This window comes from Bison bison, unplaced genomic scaffold, assembly GCF_000754665.1.
Source record: "Bison bison bison isolate TAMUID 2011002044 unplaced genomic scaffold, Bison_UMD1.0 scf7180017864371, whole genome shotgun sequence".
NCBI classification, from domain to species: domain Eukaryota; kingdom Metazoa; phylum Chordata; class Mammalia; order Artiodactyla; family Bovidae; genus Bison; species Bison bison.
In genome coordinates this window covers 1,864,682-1,872,201 of record NW_011494943.1, presented here as the reverse complement: position 1 = coordinate 1,872,201, position 7,520 = coordinate 1,864,682, and the positions used below count along the sequence as shown (strand labels likewise).

Here is a 7,520-nt window from a genome sequence, read left to right as displayed (position 1 = left end):
ATCTTCTTTAGGATGGACTGGTTAGATCTCCTTGCTGTCCAAGGGACTCTCAAGAGTCTCCTCCAACACCATAGTTCAAAAGCATCAATTCTTCAGCACTCAACTTTTTTTATAGTCCAACTCTCACATCCATACATGACTACTGGAAAAACTGTAGCTTTGACTAGACAGACCTTTGTCAGCAAAGTAATGTCTGCTTTTTAATATGCTGTCTAGATTGGTCATAGCTTTTCTTCCAAGGAGCAAGTGTCTTAATTTCATGGCTGCATTCACCATTTGCAGTGATTTTTGAGCCTTCCAAAATAAAGTCTCTTACTGTCTCCATTGTTTCCCCATCTAGACTTTGGGACTAGACAATGGCAGTAAAACAGATAACCGCTCGAGCAGTCCCACTAACCCACCAGAGCACAGGACACCCCTCGGCTAGTAGGAGAGGAGGGGGCCCTGCTGGTTGGAGGTTGGCCGACCGTTGGGTCGTGTTTCTGCCTGCAGCAGCAGAGAGGCCATCTGGTGTTCTTTCTTGTTCTTTCTTTCCCAGTCTTCGGGGCTGTCTTTTGAAGAAGTCACTGGAGCCTGAGGGCCCAACAGGCTTGCCTGCCTGATCCTGCACCCAGGGCGTGACTCACTCCGACCCCAGGACGTCAGCTGCCCGCAGTTCTAGCCGAACAGACTCTGTCTGTGCCTGGCGGGCAAGGCCCTCAGTTAATCCTGCTGGTGGTCAAGACCATACCCTGTCATTAGCCCATGTACTTGACCGCAGAGCTCAAAACATTTTAACAGCATGGGCTTGTTTAATCCTTGTAATCTTTGGTAAGTCTGCGGTGACCTTACTTTTCAAATTTCTGCTTTGTGTACGGGGAAACAACCAGTTGTGTTGAGAGACCCTGCAGAGGTCATCCAAGGATGCAGAATTAGAGTCCTGGACCCTTGACCTTCAATCAGGGGTGCTGACTTCTCTAAATCTCTGCCACAAATTCCTCTTTATCCCCCAGCCCTCAGCTCCCAATCATCTTTTCCTTGTGGATATAGTGCTCATTTTGTTCTCTGTTGTGGCTCTTGTTGGTCAGTGCTGTTGCATCTGACTCTTTGTGACCCCATGGACTATGCAGCCTGCCAGGCTCCTCTGTCCTCCACTGTCTCCCAGAGTTTGCTCAAATTCATGTCCACTGAGTTGGTGATGCCGTCCAACCATCTCATCCTCTGCCCTTCTTTCTACTTTGCCTTCAGTTTTTCCCAGCATCAGGGTCTTTTCCAGCTGTTTGCATCTGGTGGCCAAAGTATTAGAGTTTCAGCTTCAGCATCAGTCCTTCCAATGAATATTCAAGGTTGATATCCTTTAGGATTGACTGGTGGGATCTCCTTGCAGTTCAAGGGACTCTCAAGAGTCTTCTCCAGTTTCATAGTTCAAAGGCATCAATTTTTCAGTGCTCAGCTTTCTTTATGATCCAACTCTCACATCCATACATGACTACTGGAAAAACCATAGCTTTGACTAGACTTTCTCCCACAGTACTCTCTGTTGACGACGCCGTGATCATGTTCCTTGGAATCTCCCTTTGGAAATGATGCATAAAATCATAATCTCTTTGGAGCCTAGGGTTGGGTGTGCAGGTGATGACCTCCACTCCTCGTCCACCTTGCTACACTGGAGAATTCCCAAGTTCACACAATTAGTCTTCTTAGAGACAGTGGGATTTCTGCCGTCTCCAATGGCACACTGATGGCTGATGAAAACCAGGCCCCATGGCAGTTTCCCCAGCCTTAGATTATGGAGCAGAGTGCAGCTTAATTGCCCTTCTCTCCTCCTTCTGAATCAGCCCTGGATATTCACTGATGGACTGATGCTGAAGCTAAAGTTTCAGTACTTTGGCCACCTGATGCAAAGAGCCAACTCATCGGAAAAGACCCTGATGCTGGGAGAGGTTGAAGGCAGGAGGAGAAGGGGGCGACAGAGAATGAAGTGGTTGGATGGCATCACCAACTCAATGGCATGAGTTTGAGCAAACTCAGGGAGATGGTGAAGGACAGGGAAGCCTGGTGTGCTGCAGTCCATGGGGTCACAAAGAGTTGGACAGAAGTGAGTGACTGAACTGAACTGAACTGATGTCTTATAGAAACAGTCAACAAGCCTCCTTCCAATGGGCCCATCCCACCCTACCAAATCACCAGATGTCTCTGCCCAAGGCCCCTGGACCCCACCAGCTGTCCCACTGCTGGCGTCAGTGAGGACTTCCTATTCCCAGCCCGTTGGAAGCGAACCCGTCAGTCCCTTGAAGGTTTGATCACCAGGATAGTTCTACAAACCCCTTGGTTCTTCACCTGTCTCCAAACCAAAATCGTAATAACCCCGAGGCAGTAATTCTCTTTTTTCTACAATGAGAAAAATCTCAACTTGCTCCAGGAACATATTTTTCATCCCTTTTATTTGTTCAGAAGAGCAGGTGGCTCTGCCCCCAAGTTGAAGTTCCTCCACCACCCCTGGTAGCCTTTCATAGCCAGAGGAGCTAAGAAAAAAACATGGACTTAGTTTGAAGTCTTTGGGGAACAGAAACCTTACAGCAATGAGCCTACATGCCATTTTTGTTGAACGTAACTGCTTGGGTTAGTTTTCCAGTGCTGTGGAAGGTCCTGGATCATCTCAGAAAAATGCATTGACTTAGAAGGAATTAACATGCTGGGCTAGGGTGATGGTTCCATCGTGCCATGCTGGGCGAGTCTCTCTGGCTCCTTCCTGAGCTTTGGGACCAGCAACGAGCCTTGTCTTCATGTTGTGGCTCCTGCGGACATTGGTCTGAGGATAACCACCTTAGTTCTTCCTTTAACAATTACACGTGCCAAGCCTAGGAGAGCGAGGGACCTGAGAGAGTCAGCCCCTTTTCTGTGGATCAGATACATTCTTTAAAGAACCAACCAATCCCCCAGACTCACAATCACACACACACACAAACGCACACACACACACAAACGCACACACACGCACACGGCCATATTGCTTACAGGGCTAGTGCCTTCCCCATCTAGAGACATTCGGGATAGCTGCCTGAACCTGACGGCCCACAGTAAGCAGATCAGCTCCCTCAGGATGGCATTGGTGGCAGGCAGTGCCGTTCCCTTATGCATTTAGGTCAAGCCTTGCAAAGGGTGCGTTCTTGTTTTTACAACTGTTTTTAAGCTGTGGTTATGTATCACCATCCAAACACACCAGGCACTGGCCAGATTCCTTACTGTCCGAGCCACCTGTCCACCTATAGAGAAGGGAAGGGAAGGGGTTTTAACTGAACTGAATTTGACTTCAATCTTGAAACAGGCTAGTGATTTTCGTTTTCGAGAATGTAAGGTGGCCACATCTCCTGAGCTGTAAGTGTACCTTAGAAACCATCACACAGGACTTCCCTGGTGGTGTAGTGGATAAGCACCTACCTGCCCATGCAGCGGACACAGGTTCGATCCCTGGTCCGGGAAGATTCCACACGCCTCTGAGTAACTGAGCCCGTGCACCACAGGTACTCAGCTTGTGCTCTAGAGCCTGAGACTCACAACAGGTGAGACCACTGCAGTGAGAGGACCATGCACCGCAGCGGAGAGTAGCCCTGGCTAGTTGCAACCAGAGAAAACCCGCACGCAGCTACAGTTATTTATATAAACAAATAAATAAAGACTCACCCGTTCAGTCAGCTCAACTGGCAAACATTTATTGGTTATCAACTGTGGGCCAACAGCTAGGTGCAGAACTTAGACTCAAGGACACCCATCAAAGACGCTGGTGCTGCTGAGGGAGAAGCAGACATTGTTCAATGTTCTCTGAGTCCTGTTAGAAGTCACAAGTTCCTAGCTTCGTGGTTAAAGAATACAGCTTCTAGGATCAGAGGGTCTTAGCCAAGACCCAGCTCCACTCTCTGCTAGCTGTGTCAACAAGAGCAGACTATTTAATCTCTTTCGGTTTTGGTTTCCTGACCCACAAGGTAGACGTCATCCTGGCCCCAGACTCTAACTTGCTGCAGGATTAAATCAGACAGTGCACACAAACCACTCTGAGCGACACCCCACAGAGAGCTAGCTCTCCACCGAAAGCAGCTCTGACCTCCGTCTTCTCCCCTTCCCACCCCAGGATGTAAAACAGCCAGCTACTTTCCCAGCTGCTGCTCCATGTCCAGTCTCCAGCACGAAGCCATTTCCTGATGCAAGACCTATAAGAGAACCAGATCCCTTCCTTCTCTGCCAGCCTCCACGGTCAGCATCAGATCAGATCAGATCAGTCACTCAGTCGTGTCCGACTCTTTGCGACCCCATGAATCGCAGCACACCAGGCCTCCCTGTCCATCACCAACTCCCGGAGTTTACGCAAACTCATGTCCATTGAGTCGGTGATGCCATCCAGCCATCTCATCCTCTGTCGTCCCCTTCTCCTCTTGCCCCCAATCCCTCCCAGCATCAGAGTCTTTTCCATTGAGTCAACTCTTCGAATGAGGTGGCCAAAGTACTGGAGTTTCAGCTTTAGCATCATTTCTTCCAAAGAAATCCCAGGGCTGATCTCCTTCAGAATGGACTGGGTGGATCTCCTTGCAGTCCAAGGGACTCTCAAGACTCTTCTCCAACACCGCACTTCAAAAGCATCAATTCTTCGGTGCTCAGCCTTCTTCACAGTCCAACTCTCACATCCATACATGACGACTGGAAAAACCATAGCCTTGACTAGACGAACCTTTGTTGGCAAAGTAAAGTCTCTGCTTTTGAATATGCTATCTAGGTGGGTCATACGGTCAGCATGACATTGACCAAAAGACAAAAACCAAAGGACTAGGGGCTTCCCAGGTGGCGCCAGTGGTAAGCACCTGCCTGCCGAGGCAGGAGACATAAGAGACTTGGGTACGATCCCTGGGTTCGGGAAGATCCCCTGCAGAAGGGCATGGCAACCTGCTCCAGTGCTCTTGCCTGGAGAATCCCATGGACAGAGGAGCCTGGTGGGCTACAGCCTATGGGGTTGCAAGGAGTTGGACACGACTGAAGCGACTTAGCACGCACACATACAAAGGAGTAACGCAAGGGTGAGATCGAGGTCTGATCCACCCCAGGTGCCTTTAGAAGGCCAGTGTCCATTCACACCTCTTTGTATCTTGTACTTTCCTGTCCCGGGGGAGAGCTGAGCCTCCAGGAGGGGCTGAGGGCTCTGGACAGCATGGTGTCCTTGCGCCATCAGCCACCCACAGCCCTTCTCCAAGGACATTGCACAGACATCCCGGGAGTCCCCATCTCTGAAGTTCAAGGGCAGATTCTCAGTTATTCCAGGGATGCACTGAGCAAGCTTTACTTTCACCGGAGCTGGATAGTCACACCATATGCCTGGTGCTTTCCCAGTGAGGAAAGAGTGAACTGCTTTCTTTTAGGCAAAAGCAAAGAAAACTCTGTAACTCTCTCTTTAGGGTGTGCTGCCTAGCACATCGCCTGGAGAAGCATAGCTACTTCTGCCACCAGCAGCAAAGCCTGCACAGGTCTCGTGCCAGGATTCCCAAGTTCATTGTTCATCTTCCTGCTTCACCCTCAAGACACCAGTGCTGTCAGACAGTTAATTAGAACATGCTCCAGTGCAGAAGCTATCCTGGTTCAGTTGCTTAACCATACTCTGTACTCAAATGCCCTTAAAGAGAAGCAAAAAGATTTGAAAATAAAATCAAGCCAATAGGACGTTTCCAAGATGGTGAAGGGTCCAGGATCAGAGCGTCACAGCTGATTGGTAAAGTTTTCTTAAAGAGAAGCCTCCATAATTGTTCATCATCGATCAGGTTTTGCTGTGTTCTAGGCACACAGCACCTTATGTCCTATGCTCAGCACCTTACTTAGAATTTTCTCAGCACATCCTCTCACACTCTTTGCAGAAGGTGCAATTACCTCCCTGCTTAAACCTGAAACAACACCAACGCTTAAGTGAGGTTTAGCAATTTACACAAGGGCATGCAGTAAGTTTTTGGACCCTCCTCATTTCTAAAAAACAGCAACAACAAAAACTGTATCATCTGGATAAAGTCAAGTTTTAGAAACTTCAAAAAGAAAGAAAAAATATAATCTCAACATTTCTCAGATTGCCTCCGCAGTAGAAGGGCTGGTTGAATGAATCTGATCTCAATGCCTTTAGCTGTTTCTGGTTGAACCATCTTCTTCTAGACCAACTGTTTCTGAAAGCTGGATTGACGTAATCAACCAATTCTGAACGTCAACACGAGGTTTACGTGGTTTTACGGCTGTTCCTCTTCCTGCCTCCCAGGCTGGCGCGATCGTCTACTATTTGCCCTGCAGTGACTCGAGAGCAATCCCCAGCTCTCCCTCGCAACTCGAATGGAAGATTGGACTTCCCTGGGCCAACACTAGAGGCAACCTGAGTTCCCCGTCGTAATGCGAGAGGAAGACCAGGAGGTCTGAAGAGCAGAACAGAAAAGCTCAGCCATCTTCCCTTCCTCCTAAATGGATGTAAGAAACCATCGTGGTGTGATCTCGTTTTCTAGTTTGAGTGTAGACATAGATCCTTCTCAGTAACCAGAGCCCTCGAGGTCCTGCTGATTCCAAAACAGAGTCACAGCATCATCACAGGTTACGTTCACACAGGCTTCCCATCAAGCTAAACCCTCTACACTCACCTTCCTCTGCTGGCCATCACGCACTGGGCTTGAGAGTTAAGTCTCCCCAGGAGTGTGCACTGCGTGCGCAAGTGAAAATGGTAAGGAGAACCAGGCTTCCCAGGAGGTGCAGTGGTGAAGAATCTGTCTGCAATGCAGGAGACACAAGAGATATGGGTTTGATCCCTGTGTCAGGAAGATCCCCCGGAGGAGGAAACGGCAACCCACTCCAGTATTCTCGCCTGGAAAGCCCGTGGACAGAGGAACTTAAGGACCCTAAGAACATAACACACACTCTTTCTCTTTCTTAGGTGATGAAGGTTTGGGACCCTCTCTGCCACACAGGCCTGCAAACCTGCTGAAGAAGTCTTACATCTCACTGGGTCGCCCCCTCTCCTTCAGGTCTCCTGTCCAATGTCCACCTGCTTCATCAGTGAGCCCAGCTGCACCAAGACCCCACAGTGTGGGTCTTATTTGTACAACCACAGGTACCACCAGGCCAGACGCCATGACTGAGACCCCTTAGGGCTCTAGGGCCATGCTGACAGACCACACAGAGGAGATGGCAAAGGGCAGATTTGGCCTCCAGCCAGCTCCTTGATTGTGCTGACCACTGCTGACCTTAAAGTCCATCCTAAAGGAAATCAACCCAGAATATTCATTGGAAGAGATGATGCTGAAGCTCCAATACTCTGACCACCTGATGTGAAGAGCCCACTCATTGGAAAGGACCCTGATGCTGGGAAAGATTGAGGGCAAGAGGAGAAGGGGACAACAGAGGATGAGATGGTTGGATGGCATCATTGACTCAATAGACATGAGTTTGACCAAACTCCAGGAGACAGTGAAGGACAGAGGAGCCTGGCAGGCAGCAGTCCATGGGGTCACAAAGAGTGGACACAACTGAGCAAC

General features: G+C 49.2%; 1 long non-coding RNA gene across 1 annotated transcript in view; it reads right to left on the bottom strand.

Annotated features, from left to right (window-relative positions):
• LOC105000289 overlaps window positions 1–4,307 on the bottom strand; it is a 13,175-nt gene extending 8,868 nt beyond the window's left edge. The window contains exon 1 of the long non-coding RNA XR_826711.1: window positions 3,664–4,307. This is a non-coding gene — a long non-coding RNA (uncharacterized LOC105000289). The remainder of the gene's footprint in view (window positions 1–3,663) is intronic.
• Window positions 4,308–7,520: the final 3,213 nt, after the last annotated feature.